Source organism: Pelodiscus sinensis, chromosome 19, assembly GCF_052426305.1.
Source record: "Pelodiscus sinensis isolate ZL-2025 chromosome 19, ASM5242630v1, whole genome shotgun sequence".
NCBI lineage: Eukaryota > Metazoa > Chordata > Testudines > Trionychidae > Pelodiscus > Pelodiscus sinensis.
In genome coordinates, this window is record NC_143070.1 from 29,162,728 (window position 1) to 29,180,951 (window position 18,224).

At 52.5% G+C, this 18,224-nt stretch overlaps 8 non-coding genes across 8 annotated transcripts; 6 read left to right on the forward strand and 2 right to left on the reverse strand.

Moving 5' to 3' along the window:
* Window positions 1-909: 909 nt before the first annotated feature.
* On the reverse strand, window positions 910-982 carry TRNAL-AAG (transfer RNA leucine (anticodon AAG)). Its single transcript has one exon. It is a non-coding gene; the product is annotated as a tRNA-Val (tRNA).
* Window positions 983-5,033: 4,051 nt separating this feature from the next.
* TRNAC-GCA (transfer RNA cysteine (anticodon GCA)) lies at window positions 5,034-5,105 on the reverse strand. The gene has a single exon. It is a non-coding gene; the product is annotated as a tRNA-Cys (tRNA).
* A 987-nt stretch (window positions 5,106-6,092) lies between these two features.
* TRNAQ-UUG (transfer RNA glutamine (anticodon UUG)) lies at window positions 6,093-6,164 on the forward strand. The gene has a single exon. It is a non-coding gene; the product is annotated as a tRNA-Gln (tRNA).
* Window positions 6,165-9,144: 2,980 nt separating this feature from the next.
* TRNAS-GCU (transfer RNA serine (anticodon GCU)) lies at window positions 9,145-9,226 on the forward strand. The gene has a single exon. It is a non-coding gene; the product is annotated as a tRNA-Ser (tRNA).
* A 4,357-nt stretch (window positions 9,227-13,583) lies between these two features.
* TRNAI-UAU (transfer RNA isoleucine (anticodon UAU)) lies at window positions 13,584-13,677 on the forward strand. Its single transcript has 2 exons — window positions 13,584-13,621; window positions 13,642-13,677. It is a non-coding gene; the product is annotated as a tRNA-Ile (tRNA).
* Window positions 13,678-15,484: 1,807 nt separating this feature from the next.
* Window positions 15,485-15,558, forward strand: TRNAT-AGU (transfer RNA threonine (anticodon AGU)). The gene has a single exon. It is a non-coding gene; the product is annotated as a tRNA-Thr (tRNA).
* A 1,045-nt stretch (window positions 15,559-16,603) lies between these two features.
* Window positions 16,604-16,675, forward strand: TRNAE-UUC (transfer RNA glutamic acid (anticodon UUC)). The gene has a single exon. It is a non-coding gene; the product is annotated as a tRNA-Glu (tRNA).
* Window positions 16,676-17,268: 593 nt separating this feature from the next.
* TRNAF-GAA (transfer RNA phenylalanine (anticodon GAA)) lies at window positions 17,269-17,341 on the forward strand. Its single transcript has one exon. It is a non-coding gene; the product is annotated as a tRNA-Phe (tRNA).
* The last annotated feature ends 883 nt before the right edge of the window (window positions 17,342-18,224 follow it).

The window sequence follows — 18,224 nt, forward strand, 5'->3', positions numbered from 1 at the left end:
CCAGATGCACTCGACCGGTTTGGTTCTTTTGGGTCTGCCCCTTCTGCACCCCTAGAGACATTGAAACAAAAAAAGACCCATGAGAAGAACCCAGCTATTTTTCTTTTGCTGTGGCATGAATGGATCTAGCTCAGGGGTCCTTCTGCATGGGAAGCTCCCCTGTGCCCCTGGGTTCTTCTGTGATGCCACTCACTTGGGAGAGCACAGGCCCTGACACTTGTAGACGGCCCAACACGGACAAACCAGCAGCACTCAGGCACCATTCGATAGCTCAGCTGGGAGAGTGGTGCACTGTCGTGCTTGCTTCGTAAGTAATCCTTAGGCAGCACTGAAATTGACAAAAAGTTTGTGGGTGTGAGCTGCTAATCACATTTCTTGGGCTGCACAGGCCTTGAGACCCCTCCGAGGCTGGAAGGAAATGGGGAATGGCTGCACTTTGGAATTCAAAGGTGTTGTCTGGGACCATAAATTCCAGTGAGGATGGAGGGAAGGGCTGGTTCTCGCGGTTGGGGCTGGGAGTTGTTCTGAAAGGCTTCAGGTGCCATTAGATCGTTTTATCCCTCCCTGTCTCCTACCAGTGCTGAGCAACACTCAGGCTATGTCTGCCCTACACTGCTCTTCTGGAAAAAGCTACGCAAATTTCAAAACCCAATGTGTGCAGCTTTTTCTTCTGCTTTTTTTTGGGGGGGGGGAAGAGTCACACAAGGGAGGTAGCAGGCAGAGCCAGCCCAATGCACCAGCTTCCCAGGGCAGGGGAGGCCAAGGCACAAGCAGCTGCCTGGCCTAATTTATCTGGCTTCCCCAGGTTGGCACCATCAGCTGACATTACCCCCCGTCGTATGACCGTTGGGCTCATCAACAGGCTGGTCATCAGCAGCTACCTGGGCACCGCAATAAGAGAAGACCCTGTGTTCCTGCCTGGCTTTGAACCAGGGACCTTTTGCATGTTAGGCAAACGTAATAACCACTACACCACAGAAACACACTTCAAGGGATGGAACTTGTCTGATTGTTCTGTTCCTGGCTCTTTCTAACACCCTGCTCTGCAGGGGAGGGGGATGCTCCTTGTGAACACTCCTCCTCTTGTTCTCAGGAAAGCACCTCATTTCCTCACCAGCCCCTTGAGATTTGTAGCTCAAAGCTGAAGCTGCTGTGGAAGGAGGTGAAGCTACAGAAGCAGACAGGGGACAATCAGGGGGCGGAGGGTTATTTTTTCTCCCCCCTGGTCTGATGTGGCTAGAACTGAGGAGAAGAAAATCCTCTTCCCTTCTCCTCAGAAGATGGAAATTGCAGTTGGTTCTCCTAAAGCTGGACCCCAGGACTAGACTTTTTCTTTCTAAAACCCTGGCGAAAACTGAGAGCCAATTGCTCACAGGCTGAGAATGTGAGTTAAGGAAGGACACAGCCCAGCATAGGACTTGAACCCATGACCCTGAGATTAAGACTCTCGTGCTCTAGCAACTGAGCTAGCCAGGCTGCATGTGAAAAGTTTCCTAATATCCCACCTCAAGGTAACAGGAGCCAAGTGTTCTCCACTGCCTGACTCAAGGCTCTTTCTTGCCCCTAATGAGGGGTTCTGGTCTGTGGAGAGGTTTGAACTCGAACCCCACTCCCGACACACCCACTTCTTTCCCCACAAGGAACGGCCCCATCTCTATCTCTCTTGGGACTGGAGAAGGTCTCTGGCCTGGTCTATGCAAAATGCTCAGCCTGTTTCATTTTCTGCAGGAACGAGTGGGATCCATGAGCCCTGTTCCCCAGTGAGAGGTATGTGTCCTCTTCCCCCCTTTCCACAGACACAGCAGGCCAGGGGGCTATGAGCCTCCAGAGGCCCCTTCCTACCTGGCCTTGCACAAAGCTGGGGTGAAAAGCTGCTAGACCCCAGCCGTCCTGGGCCAGGCCATGGCAGAGGTAGCAGGATTCACTCCCGTCTTCTCCTGCCTGCGCCCTGGTACTGAGAGGCCGGCCCCTTTCCTGCTGCCCCAACTCTTATTCCCACAATGCACTTTGTGCAGGGGCCATTGGTCTTTCTGCCAAGTTGCGTGGCTGGGAGCCAGGACTTAGGACCCTTCCTAAAATATACAAATCCCCCGCCCGCCTCAGGGGCCAGGTGAGTGACTTGCCTTGCATATGTGACAGCATCAGACCCCTGCCACCCGTCTGCTCAGTGTGCAGACCAAGCCCAAGGGTAGCACCTGAGTTGTGTGTTACACAAAAGCCTCTTGTTCCCTGCCCAGTTCCCAACATTGGCTGCTGATGCTAACTTCCATGGGGGTGTAGCTCAGTGATAGAGTCTTTGACTGCAGATCAACTGGTCCTTGTCTCAACTCCAAGTGCCCCCTTGGAAAAAATTCCTTCTAGTGTAAACATTTTCCTTTCCAGTTCCATCACACTCTGGCTATACATTGCTTGAGGTTCTTGACATTAATAAGAATCCTTAATGCAGAGCTACTCAACTTTGGGAGCCCTGGCAGCCATAATCAAAGGCATTTAACGAGGATGGACAGGGCAGGTGTCCCTAGCTGGTGTATTCCAGAAGCTGGGAATGGGTGACGGGAGGGATCACTTAATAACTGTCTGTCCTGAGGATTCCCTCGGGACAATGAAATTGGCTGCTGTTGTGAGACAGGATCCTGGGCTAGTTAGACAACTGGCATGGCCCAGTCTGGCTGCTTTGATGTTCTGTTTGGTTTCTGTTCTTGTCCCCTCATCCTGTGAAAGGCTAGTGCAGGTGAGCAAAGAAGCATGTGTCCTGTGTCCCTGGTGGTCTAGTGGCTAGGATACAAAACTCTTGCTGGTCTGATTCACACTCAGGGAAACCAGCCTGATGTTTCACATGGCCACTGCCTAGTCATTTTTCTCACCTCATTGTCTCGTGTTACAGCAGCTGTGACCCAAGAGGTTACTTCAGGCTCCTTCCCACCTCTCCCTTGCTGCTAAGGCAACACTTGCCATTTTCACATGGGGCAGAGCTGGTGACTCAAACTGCCCCTTCTCTCTCCTGCAAGGGCAGTGCTATAGGAAGAGGGGCTGACAGCTGACACCACTCCGTGCTTCCCTTCTGCTGTTTCATCTCTCAAGGCTTGTTTCTCCTTCCTTGTCCATAGCAGGCAGCTACACAAAGGCAAGTCACCAAACCAGACACCTCTGTGGCCAGCATGGGGCTCGAATCCACAGCCTTGGCATTATTAGTATCAAGCACTAAACAGCTGAGCCAGCAGGCCCACAAGTGGCCCTTTGGGAAAGACACCACAGGCAGCTGCAGGGACGTTTCTGCAGCTGCCAATGGCTCTTCTCTGATGGGTCCACTTGCGACTCACTGTGACGTGGGCTGGCTAGTCCAGTTGGTTTGAGGCTTGGTCAAGCTCATCTTGCCCTACAGGGCCACTGGCAACAGCTGCTCTCTTGTGTGCTGCTGTGCTGTGGGGAAAAGCTTCCCTGACAGCTGCTGAATTAGCTCCGTGGGGAGAGTGTTAAACTGAAGGTTTAAAGGTGCCTGGTTTAATTCTAGGCTTTAGCAGAAACCTTTGTCCCTGTGGCTGAGTTGTTGGTTGAGTCCTCTGTGGAGAACCTGTCTGTCCCCCTAGAAGAGCCTTGTCTGCCCTGCTGCTCTGCCTTCCCTCAGGCAGAAGAGAGGAAAAGAACTCTCCTTAGAGGTGGAGTCAAACCAGCCACCTAGGGGCAGCCGCTCCAGTCCTCTGCTCTATAAGCTGAGCTATGGAGGGGCCTTTTGGGGCTGCTGCTTGGTCCTGGTGTCTCTGTCCACAAGGGGCAGGAACAGAATCCTGGAATCACCTTCTGCCCAGACTCACCCTCTTGGAAACAGCTGGTTGCAGAGGTGAGGACAGAGGGTCTGTGCCCATCTGCCAGTAGCTCCTGGGGTGGGGGACAGGGCTTTGTGTGTTGGTATCACACGTGACATCACAATGCCCCGATGCACATGGCTTGACACCCCCTCCTGGAGCAGCAGCAGGCTGGGAGGGCGGCGCGCTGGGATGGAACAGGCTGTCAAGCCTCTTTGGCTCCTGCCATCTGCTGCTACATGGCACCACATTTTGGAAAACCCTGTTCTCTGGACACGTCCCTTCTGCCTCGTAGAAAGAGTGTCCTCTTCAGTCTGGACGTGGCACTGAAAGAAGTAGAAGGGGATTGACAGGGGATGGGGAGCGTGGTGAGAGTGTCTCAGGGGTTTGTTGCTTTGGTTAGAGGTGTGGCCAAAACACAAGCCTCGCTGTGAGCAGGATTTGAACCTTAGCTGGGAAAACCTAGTGGATTTTAAGTCCAACACCTTAATCACTTGGCCAACACAGCTGTGAGCTCAGCAATCCCTGGGCAACAGCAAACAAAAGGTCTGAGGGCCACATAGTCGTTCCCTTTGGTGGGGCCCTGCTAGTCTGTAGCTGTGACAGGTGAAAAACCAACAAATGGTCCTAGAATGAGAGAATCCTGCCTTGTGTCCATGTTTGCTGTCCCAGAGAACGGACCCATGGCTAAGCTGGCCCAGGCACCTGCCAGGTACGGGGGAGGTGAGGGAGGCAGCCCCCAGTGGTGCCTGGCCAATGTGTCTGCTTCTCCCACCATCCCTCCTTATGTAGCTGGAGTCGGCTTCCTGCAGTTGAGCTTGGCCATGTCCCCGCAGCAGGAAACCAAAGGCAGCAAGAGCAGATTTCTGGCCCCTAGTCAGGTGCTCTCTGGTCTTAGTTGGACTCACTAAATTGAACTCCAGAAGGTTGACCGCAGCCCGTCCTCCCCAGCTGGGTGTGGTTCTTTTTCTTCTGCACAGCCCAGCCCTTAGAGACCAAGGACGTGCCAATGGGCATCTACATCACACCCTTGTTGAATTGCTGGAAACGCAAACCAGACACACAGCGGGTTTGAGCTGGTTCCAGCTGAGGAACAGGTTTACCTGGTTTATGTGTATTGGTGCCAGAAAACATTAATGGTTTGTATTCATTTAAAGAGTCCACATACAACAGAAATCCAGGAGGCAATAGAACTGGAGAGGTAAATGTTTATTGAAGGAAGATTTCCTAAAGGGGCACTTGGATTTGAACCAAGGACCACTTGATCTGCAGTCAAATACTCTGCCACTGAGCTCCACCCCCACACAAAACAAATACCTGCAGCCCATGTTGGGCCCTGGGCAGAGAACACGAGGCTTTTGCGTAACACACATCTCAGGTGGGATAGACCCTCACTGACCCCAGACTGTGATGGATGCTAACAAGGAATTTGTCCTGAAAGCAGCAGAGCTGGGACAGGACACAGGTTCTGTCTACACAGAAAAGTTATTTTGGAATAATGGCCATTTAGAATAACAATGCCAAAGTCTGTGCAGCAATTCCGTTAATGTGAAATAATCTGAAGTAATAGATGGTTTATTCCAACTTCTGTAAACCTCACTCTACGAGGAATAACGCCTATTCCCAATTAGCTATTTCAGAATAATGCATGTGGAGATGCTCCACTTCCGCTATTTCAAAATGGCCCCTACCTAGGCCCATTCTAAGTTATTTCTACCAGGGATCTAAATCGAGATAACTCGTCTACATTAGCAGAGCCTGACTCGGACTCATTCTGAAATTTCCCTGCAGTGTAGACGTGCTATTTTGAAATCACTGTTCAAGAATAGCTTATTCCAAAATAAATGTGCCGTGGAGATGTAGCCAGAGAGTCCTGGGAGATGAAACTGTTGGGCTTTGTCTACACTCGCGGCTTCTTGCGTGAGTAATATGCAAATTAGGCTAAGCATGGAATCTTGCTGACCCTCATTTGCATACCTAATGAGCCACCATTTTTTTCAGAAGAGGCTCTTGCGCAAGGAGGAGCGTCTATACTGCCCCTTCTTGCGCAAGAAAAACCCTCTTACGCAATGCCGTTCTTCCTGAAAAGTAATAGATGTAACTCCTTCTTGCCCAAAAGCCTCTTCTGAAAAAAATGGCGTCTCATTAGGTATGCAAATGAGGCTTGGAGATATTACACACTTAGCCTCATTTGCATATTACTCACACAAGAAGCCGCGAGTGTAGACATACCATTGGTGGGAAGCCAGGGGAGCAGAGGCCAGCCTGAGACCTGAACTTGTATATGTAGGTCCCATGGTGTAAGGGGCAGCACTCAGGACTTTGAATCCTGCAATCTGAGTTCAAGTCTCAGTGGGACCTGTTGGGCTGGTTGCTGTGAGCTCCTTGTACTCTGTGGGTTTTACATTTTTTGTGCTGAGGTTCCCCAGAGGCAGTTTTACTCCTGTGCTGGGTGTCTGAGGCAAAATGGAGCTTGGTCCCCAGACTGATCAGACTTCTGCTCAGGTGCCTGATGCTCTCCCAGCTGTTGGTCAGGTCACCTGCTCAGACCATGCTGGAGGCAGCCAGACAGTGTGAGCTGAACAGAGGGTTTGTGTGTGGGGGGGGGGGTTGTATATTTGGGGAAGGGTCCTGGCTCCAGGGCAGATGGGCAGCAGGAAAGGGGCCAGCCCCTCAGTAGGGCAGACATAGCCTGAGTGTTGCTCAGCACTGGTATGAGACAGGGAGGGATAAAACGATCTAATGGCACCTGAAGCCTTTCAGAACAACTCCCAGCCCCAACCGCGAGAACCAGCCCTTCCCTCCATCCTCACTGGGGTCTGCTGGGAACTGTCTGGACTCAAGCCCACCCCAGTTTAACCCTAAGGATTGCCTGTTCTGTAAAAGCTGCGCCCTGGAAATGAGAAAGCAGCTAAAGTGACACTCGTGGGACTTGAACCCACAAACTTTGAATGTCTAGCTGGGCTCACATGAATCACTGCAGCTTAAAAGAGTGATAGAAAAATAGCCATGTTAGTCTAGGGTAGCTGAAACAAAATACAGAAAAAAACCAGTTTCTTGCCATTTTAACTCAGAAAGGACATTATCTCAATGACTGAATTACCTGCATCCTGCTTCAAAAGCCTTTTAAAACTGCACTTTCAAGGGAATCCTCTGAACTGTTATTCATGCTAAAATCCGACACTTTACGGCGGGGTCCTAACAAAGACTCTAGTTATCTTACCCATTACAAAGATAGCTTCCCCAATTATCACCTCTAATATCATTAGCTCACAGACATTTACCTTCCCCTCCGCATCCCTGTTGTGTCCTGAAATTTGACTTGTCCTTTTCATATGTGTTCAGTTTTTTTAATTGTATCCTTTGATATATATGGTGGTGACAATTTTCTTCCACTATTTGATCTGAGGAAGTGGGTCTGGCGCACGAAAGCTCATCATCTAATAAACCATCTTGTTAGTCTTTAAAGTGCTACATAGTCCTGTATTTTGTTGCAGCTTAAAAGTCCAACATGCTTTCCATTGCACCACAGAGCCTGATATCTCCACTCTCTGCTTTGCAGCTTGGCAATTGCTGGTGGCAAAGAAAGGGGAGCCAGGTCTGTCTCTTTTGGGAGAGCAGGTAGGAAGAGGGAGGGGGCCACTGAGCCCCGGACAGTGAAAATAAGGGATAAGAGGTGAGCTGCAGTTGGAGAACATGGGCATCAATCCCACTACCTCTCGCATGCTAAGCAAGCGCTCTACCACTTGAGCTAATTCCCCTACTGCATTTACAGAGGTCTTCTTGGAGGCTCTTCCCTTCTGCACAGGGACGTCTGTCATCTAGGTCAGTTAGTCGTGGGAAAGGAGAAGGCTCCGAAAAGGCCTCAAGGGCAACTCTCAAGGAGACTCCCTGCAGCAAAGCCATGGGGGGGGGGGGGGCCTCTGAGATTGCCCCTGCCCTGCAGCCTGTCCCACCTGGCCATTGTCATGGACTCTCTGTGAGGTCATCACCTCCCAACCTCCGTTAGCCAATCAGCTGAGGGGCTGCAAAAGGCCCTTGTGATGTCACTGCCACACCCACCCCTGCCCTCCAGGGCTAATGTCCTGCCCCAGGCAGCCCCTTTGCATGGCTGAGCTGTTCCCAGGGGTGAAAGTGACACATTTCTTACAGGGAGTCCTGGGAGATGAAGCAGCTGGAGGGAGCCAGGAGAGCAGAGGCCAGCCTGAGAGCTGAGAGTCAGAGGTGCCCACTGCACTTTCACACCACAGGTCCTATGGTGTAAGGGGCAGCACTCAGGACTCTGAATCCTGCAAACTGCAATTTCCATCTCCTGAGGAGAAGGGAAGAGGATTTTCTTCTCCTCAGTTCTAGCCACATCAGCCCAGGGGGGAGAAAAAATAACCCTCCGCCCGCTGATTGTCCCCTGCACCTTCTGGCGCAAGAGCCTCTTCCACAACAATGGTGGCTCATTAGATATGCAAATGAGGCTCACCCTCTCCATTGGCCACTTGCCACTGCTCCTACCAGCCGCCCGCCAGCCACTCCCGCCAGCCACCCCATCCATGCTGCTGTGGGTGCCAGTGTCTCACCACACTGTGAAATCAGACCAGAGACGGACACTGTCAGTAAATACTCATATCGGAAACGCTCCTCTGGATACTGGGCCCACCAGAGCCCTGCGCCGCTGCCATCTGCCTGCTCCGTGGACATCTTCCCATTGCAGAGCGCGCGCCGAGCCAGACTGTGACTAGACAGCCCGTCTCTGGGCACCCAGGGGCTACGTCTACACTGCAGGCTTCTTGCTCAAGAATGGCCGTTCTTGTGCATAAACTTGAGGAGCATCTACACTGCACGCGTGTTCTTGAGCAACTAAATTTACAGCAAAACGTAGGAAAAGAGGGCTTCTTGGGCAAGAGTTATTCCTCTCCCCATGAGGAGTAAACCCTCTTGTGCAAGAGCTCTTGCACAAGAAGGTAGTATGAATGGGCAACAGGGTTTTTTTGTGTAAGAAATCCCTATGGCTAAAATGGCCATCAGAGCTTTCTTGCACAAGACAGCGTGCACACTGCCACGGACATTCTTGGGCAAAAGCACATGGCAGTGTGGACATGCTCTTGCACAAGACATTTTGCGCAAGAACTCTTGCACAAAACAGTTCTTGTGTAAGAAGCCTGCAGGGTAGATGTAGCCAGGGGGTGTTTGGGTTTGTTACGAGCACTGAGCTTTGTACAACAGCCCAGGGAACATTGTGAAAAGCCAAAACCTTCCAGCCCTGGGTGTCCCTGGCCAGCCAACGAGTGGCACAAAGGTTCCTGGCAGTGCTGGTTTTGGGTAATTAGTAACAAATCATAACAGTTCAGATGAGGTGGCCGAGTGGTTAAGGCGATGGACTGCTAATCCATTGTGCTCTGCATGCATGGGTTCGAATCCCATTCTCATCGCATCTTTGCAGCCCTTCCTCTTGCTTCTCCCAGCTCTCTCTTCAGTTCAGTGCCAGCCCCTCCTGTAACCCTGCCTGCCCCAGCCCCTCCCACTGCAGCCTGGGGAAAGGGGAAATCTCCACAGAGACACTCCCAGCTGGGACCCTCAATCCCTTCTGCCCTCAAGGGGAAACCTCACAAAGGAGATTCCAGGCAGCCAGGCCATGGGGGTCTCTGAGATGCCCCAGCCCTGCAGCCTGTCCCACCTGGCTGTTGTCATGGCCCCTTTGTGAGGTCACTGTCTCTCATCCAATGAGCTGAGGTGCTGCAAAAGTTCCTTGTGATGTCACTGCTGCCTGGCAGGCTCATGTCCTGCCCCTGGCCAGCCCCTTGGCATGTTCTGGGGCTCACACAGGGAACATCAGAGGCTGCTCAGGGGGGCCACATGCCCCCAAGGTCACCTTTTAAATGTCAGGACAAGCCAGGATCTATCCCGTCCCTTCCCCAAGACCCCACCCCTTTGCTGAGCCCCTGCCCTCCCCAAACCTTTCCATGGACTCTTGGTTACTAATGGACACTCGCCACTAATGACATAATCACACCCCAGCCATTTTGCTAGGGCTGCAGCTGGGGAGAACAGTTTAATTTAAATAATTAAATTGATTAAGCGTTTGAACTGTCTCATGTTAGTTGATCAAACTTCATTTTAAAGAAAGGAAAACATTACTGCCAGCACACAAGGTTTCAATGTTGCTTTATTTATGGCAGGGGTGGGGAACCTTTTCTGGGTCGGGAGCCACTGACCCACAGAAAAATCAGGGACCACAAAAGTGAGACACAAAGAAACTCCTCCAAAGGCCCCCAGCCCTCTGTGATGTGGCCCCCAACTAAGACACCTCACTCCTCTGGCGTTCCAGCCCCATGGCGTGAGGGGAAGGGACAGGGAGGACTGTGGTTCATATTTACTTTCCTGGGGCTGCAGAACTAGTGGATTTTGTGAACCTGCTTAATCTATTGGCTTTCTAATCGAAAACCTGAACCACTCAGCCGCCTCAGCTCTGATCTTAGCAGTGTCAGAGGGCCGGGGAAACTGGTAAATAATCCCAGTGCCCAGGCCTGATGGCACCTGCCCCACAGAATTCACACAGCAAACCTGCCTCCCAGAGCACAGGGGGAGGTGGGGAGGCTCATTGCTGGGCCCTGGGGTGAAGCATCAAACTACCATCCTTCTGTGGAGCTGTGAGTGTTGCTGTCTCTGCTGTACAGACAGGGCCATAGAGCCAGGGAGAGATTCACTGAACAGGCCAAGGTCACTCAGTGAGTTAGAACCAAAATCTGCCCCCAGCTCCCTGCCCCACCCACCGAGGTGCTGACTCCCTCGCTGCCAGGGGCTGTTTTCATTGGCCTCTTTTCTCTGGAACGAGGTTTAAGCCACAGCTGAGACTCTGGATAGGGGGCTGGGTATGGGGGGGTCTGAGTGTGGGGGGGGGAGCGTGTGTTCCTCTGGTTCAGCTTCTCCCTTTCTTCTACCCCAGCAATTGCCCTGCTGCAAAGCAGAGAGAAACAAGGAGCGGCGCTGTGAGCTACAGTGCAATAGCAAGGTGGTTGGATTTCTAAGCTGTAGAAATCAGGGTGAGCCAGACTAGTCATTCAAAGCTTGTGGGTTCAAATCCCACCAGTGTCCCTTTAGCTGCTCTCTGATTTCCAGAGCAGCTTTCACAGAACAGGCTGGACCTGCCCCTGTTGCATGATGGGAGTGACAGGAAGCTTGTGGTCCCAAGACCTCTGTGTGAGACTCCCCTGGGGGGGGGAGGGGTCACAGTTGACAGGATAGAGCCTCTGGGGTACCACGCATTGGCTACCGAGACCTGCTCCATGGTCATCTCAGTGCTCTGGGTGCAAGAGATGTGCCTGAGACTCCTGGTGGGTGTGTGGGCCCTGCCCTGCCCTTCCTTCCTGGTGGGGGAGGGGACAAACACAGGGCCGGTTGACAGGGGCTCTGACACTCCAGCAGTAGGGGCGTCCAGCATCCAGCCCTTCAGCCAGATTCAAACCAGGCCGGTTGGAGCCTCTCTCGCTCGCCAAGGGGGGGATTCCGCACTTGCTGCCTTGGGAGCCAGGGTCACATTGCAGAGCTCCCCCAGCAGCTCTCCTGCACCCTCCACAATGTGGCTGCGTTTTATCCTCCCCCTTCAGTAACAACCGGCCATTCCCCGCAAGCCCCAGCCACTGTGGGACCCGCTCCCTTCCCCCGGACCAGTGAGTGCCAGTGCGGCTCCCTGCGGAGGCTGTGGCTGTGGGAGACAAGCCCCTGGCTTCCGAAGGGAGACAAGATGTCAAGGTGTCGATTTTCACCCATGACTGGGAGCCAGCTGCAGATACCTACCAAGAGCTTATTTTCAGAGAGGGTGCGATGAGCCCTTCCTGTGCATCTGGCTTCTGCAAAGGGCTCAATCAGGCACCTAAAAGTTGAAGAAGTGACATTTAGGGTGGACTTTTGTCGACAAAACTATACCTGCGTCTACACTACCACTGAGTTCTGTCGACATAACGTCGACAGAACTCAGCAGTTTTGTCGATGCTGGTAAACCTCATTTTACACGGCATAACACCTTTTGTCAACAGAGTTCTGTCGACAGAAGGTGTTATTGCATGTAGGGTTGCGGCTTCTTGTGTGAGTAATATGCAAATGAAGTTAAGCGTGCAATATCTCTGAGCCACGTTTGCATAGCTAATGAGCCGCCATATTTGCAGAAGAGGCTCTTGCACCAGAAGGAGCTGTCTACACTGCCCCTTCTTGTGCAATGCTGTTACACCCATTATTTTCAGGAAGAACGGCAGTGCGCACAAGGGTTTTTGATGCGCCAAAAGGGGCAGTGTAGACAGCTCCTTTTGAGGGAAGAGCCTCTTCTGCAAATATGGTGGCTCATTAGCTATGCAAATAAGGCTCGGCAATAGTCCATGCTTAGCCTCATTTACATATTACTCACATAAGAAGCCACAAGTGTAGACATAATCATGGAGTGCAAGGACCTCACACCAATCCAGCCTGCCCCAGCAAGTCCTACTGAGAATTCATCTCAGAATTTAGAGTCCTGAGCGCTGCCCCTCACACCATGGGACCTAGACAGGGAACCTGTGTTGGGTACCTGGGCACTCAGGTCTCAGATTGGCCTCTGCTCTCCTGGCTTCCATCCAGCTGCTTCATCTCTCTGGCTACTTCTACATGGCACATTTACTTCGGAATAGGCTATTCTGGAAGAGTTATTCCAAGATCGTGTCTTTCGAAATAGCACGTCTGCACTGCAGGGAAACCTCAGAATAGTCCGAGGAAGGCTCCTCTAATATAGAAGAGTTATCTCAAGTAAGAGCTGCAGGAGGAATAACTTGCAATAACCCTAGAGAGGGGTTATTTTAAAATAGCAGCAGTGAAGCATCTACAGACGCCTTATTTTGAAATAGCTAATTTAGAACAGGATTTATTCTTCGTAGAATGAGGTTTGCAGAAGTTGGAATAAGCCGTCTGTTACTTCAGAATTATTTTAAAATAACGGAATTGCTGTGTAGACTCTGGGGGCTTGTGCCTGTGACATGGCTCGCCGAGAGGCAGGAAGCGCTTGATCTTAAGCAAATGGCCAAGAAACAACGCTTTACGGCAAAAAACACGAGAACAGCTCTTGGGCCGGATCCCCAGGTCACTCTGCGTGCCCAATAGCCACTTCCCTGCCTCTCCCTTTGCTGCTCTTGAACTTAGCCCAAGAGTCGAGAAGCTGCACTTGCCCCCTCCCAGAAACCTCTGGGACTTCTCTCCCGCCCAGCTCTTCACGTCACGGAGAACGCAAGGCAGCCGCTCCCCCCATCGTCACTTCCGATCTTGTCCAAATGGCCAAGAAGTTATGCTTTACCCCAAACCATGCAGGCACCCTCTCACCTAGCGCGCAAAGCTGCAGGCATGGGTGGTACAGTGGTGAGCATAGCTCCTTTCCAAGCAGTTAACCTGCATTCAATTGCCAACCAGTGCACTCTGAGGAGGAAGCAGAAAAGCTCCTCAGGGAGGTTTCCCTTTAACCTCCCCAAAATGGGCCTGCGTGGGTGCTGCAGCTGCAGGCTGCCTTGCACTGCTTCCCATCCTTTCCTGGAGGCAAGAAGCCCTCGATCTTAGCCAAACTGCCCAGAAGCAAAGCTTTATGGCTGAAGACATGAGCACAGCTCTTCGTCCGGATCCCTGGGCCACGCAGAGCATCCGGCAGCGGCTTCTCTGACTCTCCCTTCGCCTCTAATCCTTCGGAACTGAGCTTCCAGCCCCACTTGTTCAATTCCACTTTGTGCTTCTTGACTTTTTCAATCTAAGGACTTTGAAGAAGCAGTGCAAATATCTGCTCCAGTGGTGCAATGGGTCAGCGCACAGTACTTATATGGCAGTACTTGTAGGAGACATGCTGAGGTTGTGAGTTCAAACCTCACCTGGAGCAGTGGTTTTTAGTCCCTGCTGGGCTGGCCCCTTCCAGTGAACGCTGGGGGAGCTGGGATTCCAGCTCAGAGGAGGGTCTTTGTTGCCCATTTTCTTCCCCCCGCTCCCATCAGCAGCCACTGTCCCTTTCAGCCACTGGAGAAGCTCATGAACAGAGACGGGCGACTTTGTCCCATTTCCTGGTTCTTTTCCTGGGCTGACCCAGTGACTGAAAGGGGCTGCTGCTGCCGACAGGGGTGGGGAAGATGGGCAACAAGACCCTGGCAGAAAGCAGGTCAAGGGTCCAACCCTCTCTGCGCCCCTTGGCCTCAGATCCTGCCCACCCAGCATTCACTGTGATGGGGCCATAATATATGAAGTGGGAATTTTCACTGATCCCATCATCTGGGGTGGAATCCCAGCTCCCCCAGCGTTCACTGCAAGGCATGGGGTCCCAAGGTGGGGAGCCTGAAGAAATTCCAGGGGGGGCATTAGGTGACTCAGCCCTTCCCCCCATCACGTTCTTTTTTTTTTTTTTTTTTTTGGCTGGGGGGGGCGTGAGGGTTATTTAAAAATCAAAAGGAGGGGGCATGATCCCAAAGACTCTGGGAACCAATGCAAGGGTGCAACACAGCAGGGACTAACAACCACTGCTCCAGGTGTGGTTTGAACTCACAGGACTCAATTTTCACTATATAAACTGGGGTCCAAGAAGGAGACCAGCAAGAAGAAGGAAAAGGGGAAACGAGAAGTGGAAGAAGAACTCCCCTCCAACCAGAACTCCTCTGCACGACTCTGAGTACAGAAACAAGCTACCCAAGCCCCCTGGCTCAGAGTAGAACATGCCTGTCCCATCTGAAAGGGACCTCCAGAGCCTGTGTCTCTACCTGCCTTTGAACTAAGGACTTGCTGCATGTTAAGAAAACACAATGACCACAACACCACAGAGGGGTTTTTTTATTTTTTTTTTTTTGTCTGCGCTTAAACTTGGGAAACTATTCTGTTACTAACCCTTTGGCCGACTCCGATTGCTGTGGGGTTAAGGAATTCTCTCTTGTTCATTCTGTGCCCTCAGGACGGGACCAAACCAAAGGAGGCCAGCCCCCTGGGGTCTCTGTTGAAGCAAAAGGTCCTCTCTGGTTTGGCGGCTAATAAACAGCTTTATTGCTCAATAAGGCACAAAGTGCCAAACGTGTTCCCAGCAGAGCCGGGCCCAGTCAGGCTGCTAATACAATCAATCCTAGTATCTTTATACCCTTAACCAAACAGTCTGACGTCAGGGCATCCAATTACAGAAATCATCAATGAAACTTAGAAAAGTGAACCCGTTCTCAGCAAGATAGAGGGCATGTGCGAGGGAGTGAAGCGTCTCTCTCAACCAGCTCAATTAACACATTCCAGTAGCCCATCCTGTAGGCCTCTCACGCTGGGTGACAGAAAGTTCACTCTGGTCTCTGTGCAGAAGCAAGAAGCTGAAGTGGTTTCTGTTATACAAGATGGCTTCTAGCTAAATATGAAATGGTTTCCACAACTCCAACCCAGACCCAGAGACACAGGGGTTTACAAGCCAGATGATCAATGTTTGCTGCACTTCTCCCTCTCCCAACTGTGCCAAACCTCAAGGCCAACTCTACAGTCCCAGCAGCTGGGGGAGATGTGCATGTCAGAGCCTCTGCCCACTGAGCTGTAGCCTTCTGTGCCCAGGGAGTCAGACACAGCCAGGGCGGGAGGGAAATGGGGATTGGCTGCACTTTGGGAGTCAAAGGTGTTGTCTGGGACCATAGAATAGAACAGTTTTACCAAGTGCCCCCCCCCCCCCCCCCCCCCAGGGCACCATGGCTTAGCTGGCTAAAGCACCTGTCTAGTAAACAGGAGATCCTGGGTTCAACTCCCAGTGGTGCCTTGTTTCAGCCTTTGCTCACATTTTCATAGGTCCTTCTGGGACACAGAAGAGGCCTCCCCTGGCCACCCATGGAACTGCTGGTTCAGGAAAAGGCTGATTGGGAGGAGTGCACGGCTCCCCCAGTCGCTGGGTCTGTGGCCTTTGAGGTTCTGCAGGGTTGTGGGAAGGAGAAGTGCAGCAAACTTTGATTATTTGGCTTGTAAACCCCTTGGTCTCAGGATTGAGGTTGGAGTCCCCAGGTGGAGCCCGGCCCCTATTTGGTTTGGTCCCTTCCTGAGGGCACAGAGTTAACAAGAGAGAATTCCTTCCCCCACAGCAAGCTGAGTTGGCCAAAGAGTTAGTAACAAAATGTTTGTTCACCCTAATGGGGTGACCTGATGCCCAAATTCCTGCTGCCCCAGACTGCCTGCAGGGGCCTGGCTCCCCAGCCCAGCCATAGAGGGAGGCTCAATATCTCCAGGAGGCCTGGAGCATGTGCCCAGCACAGAGAGCTGCTGCCAACTGCTCGTCGCCTGCTTCAGTGGCCCAGCAGCTGCCCCCTGAACCCAAACTTGCTCCTGCTCCTCCAGCTTCTCTCCCTGATGCACCCCACGGCTGCCGAGGTCCCTGCGCATGAGGCAGTGGGATCATCCGAGGCAGGCGCCAGTCCCAGCCCCATCCCCGACCCCCCCCTCTTTCTTCCTCCCCTTTTCGCCTGCCTCCTCCCACCTCCCAGGCTCTTCCCTCAGCCCCTCCCCAGTTCTACATTCCCCACAGAGAAACCAGAGAGTTTGTTCTTTCCACAGGGAAAAGTCCTGTTTGTGTTACCAGCAGGGCGGTGGGAGGGGGGAGATGCACAAGCCCCACGATGGGCTGGGGGATGGCAGCCGTGTGCTGCTGCTGAAGGGCCCTTGCGAGCTGCTCAGCCTCTGGCCCCACCCTGGCAGGATCGTCTCCGCCTTGTGCTCACAACTATTCTGGGGGACACTTGGGGGACGTTCGACTCGCCAAGGCCCAGCCAGGGGAGGAGACAGAGGAACCTCCCTTTGACAGGTTCAAAAGCATCTCCCTGATGGTCTAGTGGTTAGGATTCAGCACTTTCACTGCTGTTGCCTGGGTTTGATTCCCACTCAGGGAAACCAACCTCATCTGTATTAATGAGATCTTCTAAGTCTTTGTCCTTTTCCATCACAGGGAGGGCCAGTGGGCTGAGGGAAGGGAGAGGCTGGGGTGCCAGAGGCAGGCTCTGACTGGGAGACACTCCCAGCAGCCAAGCACATTTCTCAGGCAGCCCCTTCCCTGCGCAGGGGGTACAGGTCATACCCCTGGGTGAATAAGAGCTTGTGGGGACTGGCCAGGGCTTCAAGCAGGCAGCTCCCATTGGCCACAAACAAGCCTGGAGCAGGGACCAGGCATGAAGCCTTTTCCTCTCCAGCTGAGAGACACAAAGGGCCCAGCAGCCCCTTCTCTCAGCTGTGCGTGGGGGCAGGGCGAGCAGGGAATCTGCCTGAGGCTTCTTGCTGCCATGTTGGGTGGCTTCATGGGCTGGATCCAGCCCGCTGGCCTGTATTGCCCAGGCCTGGCTTAGAGGGAACCTTGGCTCTGGGCTGTGGGGGAGGGGCGCTGTGGTAAGGCCAGTCTCGCCTTCTTGGGCAGGGCATGACGCCATGTGGCCTGGCTGCCAAACATCCCAGACAGAGAATTACAGGCTAGCGAGACCTGCATCCAGCAGCCAAAGTAGCTCAGTGGGGAGAGCATTAGACTGAAAATCTAAAGGTCCCTGGTTCAATCCCAGGCTTTGGCAGGTGCTGGCATGTGGCAGTAACTTCCCTGGTGTTCAATTCTTGCCTTGCTGTTTTTGGTTACAGCTTGGTATTGACAAATCAAGATCATCTCATTAGCCCCGACGCTGACTTCTTCCTGTTAATTGCTGCCTCATTGACTACTGCCCACCCAGTGCTGGCCCTAGATATGGAACAGGGCTGATGGGGATGTGCTAGGGAATTGGTGGTTTGTGTAAATCCTTGAGAATTGATCTTCTTGCCCCTCTGGCTCAATTCTACTTTGTGCTTCTTCACTTTCTCAATGTAAGGACTTTGGAGAAAACTCTCAAATGTCTGCTCCAGTAGCGCAATGGGTCAGTGCACAGTATTTATAAAGCAGTGTGTGTAGGAGACATGCTGAGGTTGTGAATTCAAACCTCACCTGGAGCAGTGGTTTTCAGTCCCTACTGGGCTGTCCCCTTCCAGTAATCGCTGTGGGAGCTGGAATTCTAGCCCAGAGGAGACTGTCAGTCAAATTCCCCCTTCAGACTTGTCAGACTGAATGGTGGGTGGCCAGGGAAGGCCCTTCTTGCTTCCAGGGTCTTGTTGCTGGTCTTCTCCCCCCCCACTCCTTACCCAGCAGCAGCTGCTGTCCCTTTCGGCCATTGGGTCAGCTCAGGGAGGGAGGCAGGAAATGGGGCAAAGGAGCCAGACAAGCTGAGGGAGGTGGGGAAATTCTGATCTCTGCATCTCCCCATGTGAGGGTTTGTCTACACGTCATTCCTCTTTCCAGAGAGAAATGCAAATTCAGCTGAGTGACATTGCAAATGAAGCGGAGATTTGCATAATCATGTCTGGCTGCTATGTTGAAATATGCTATTTTGAACTAACAGGCGCTGTCTAGACACAGCTCTTTGGAAAGAA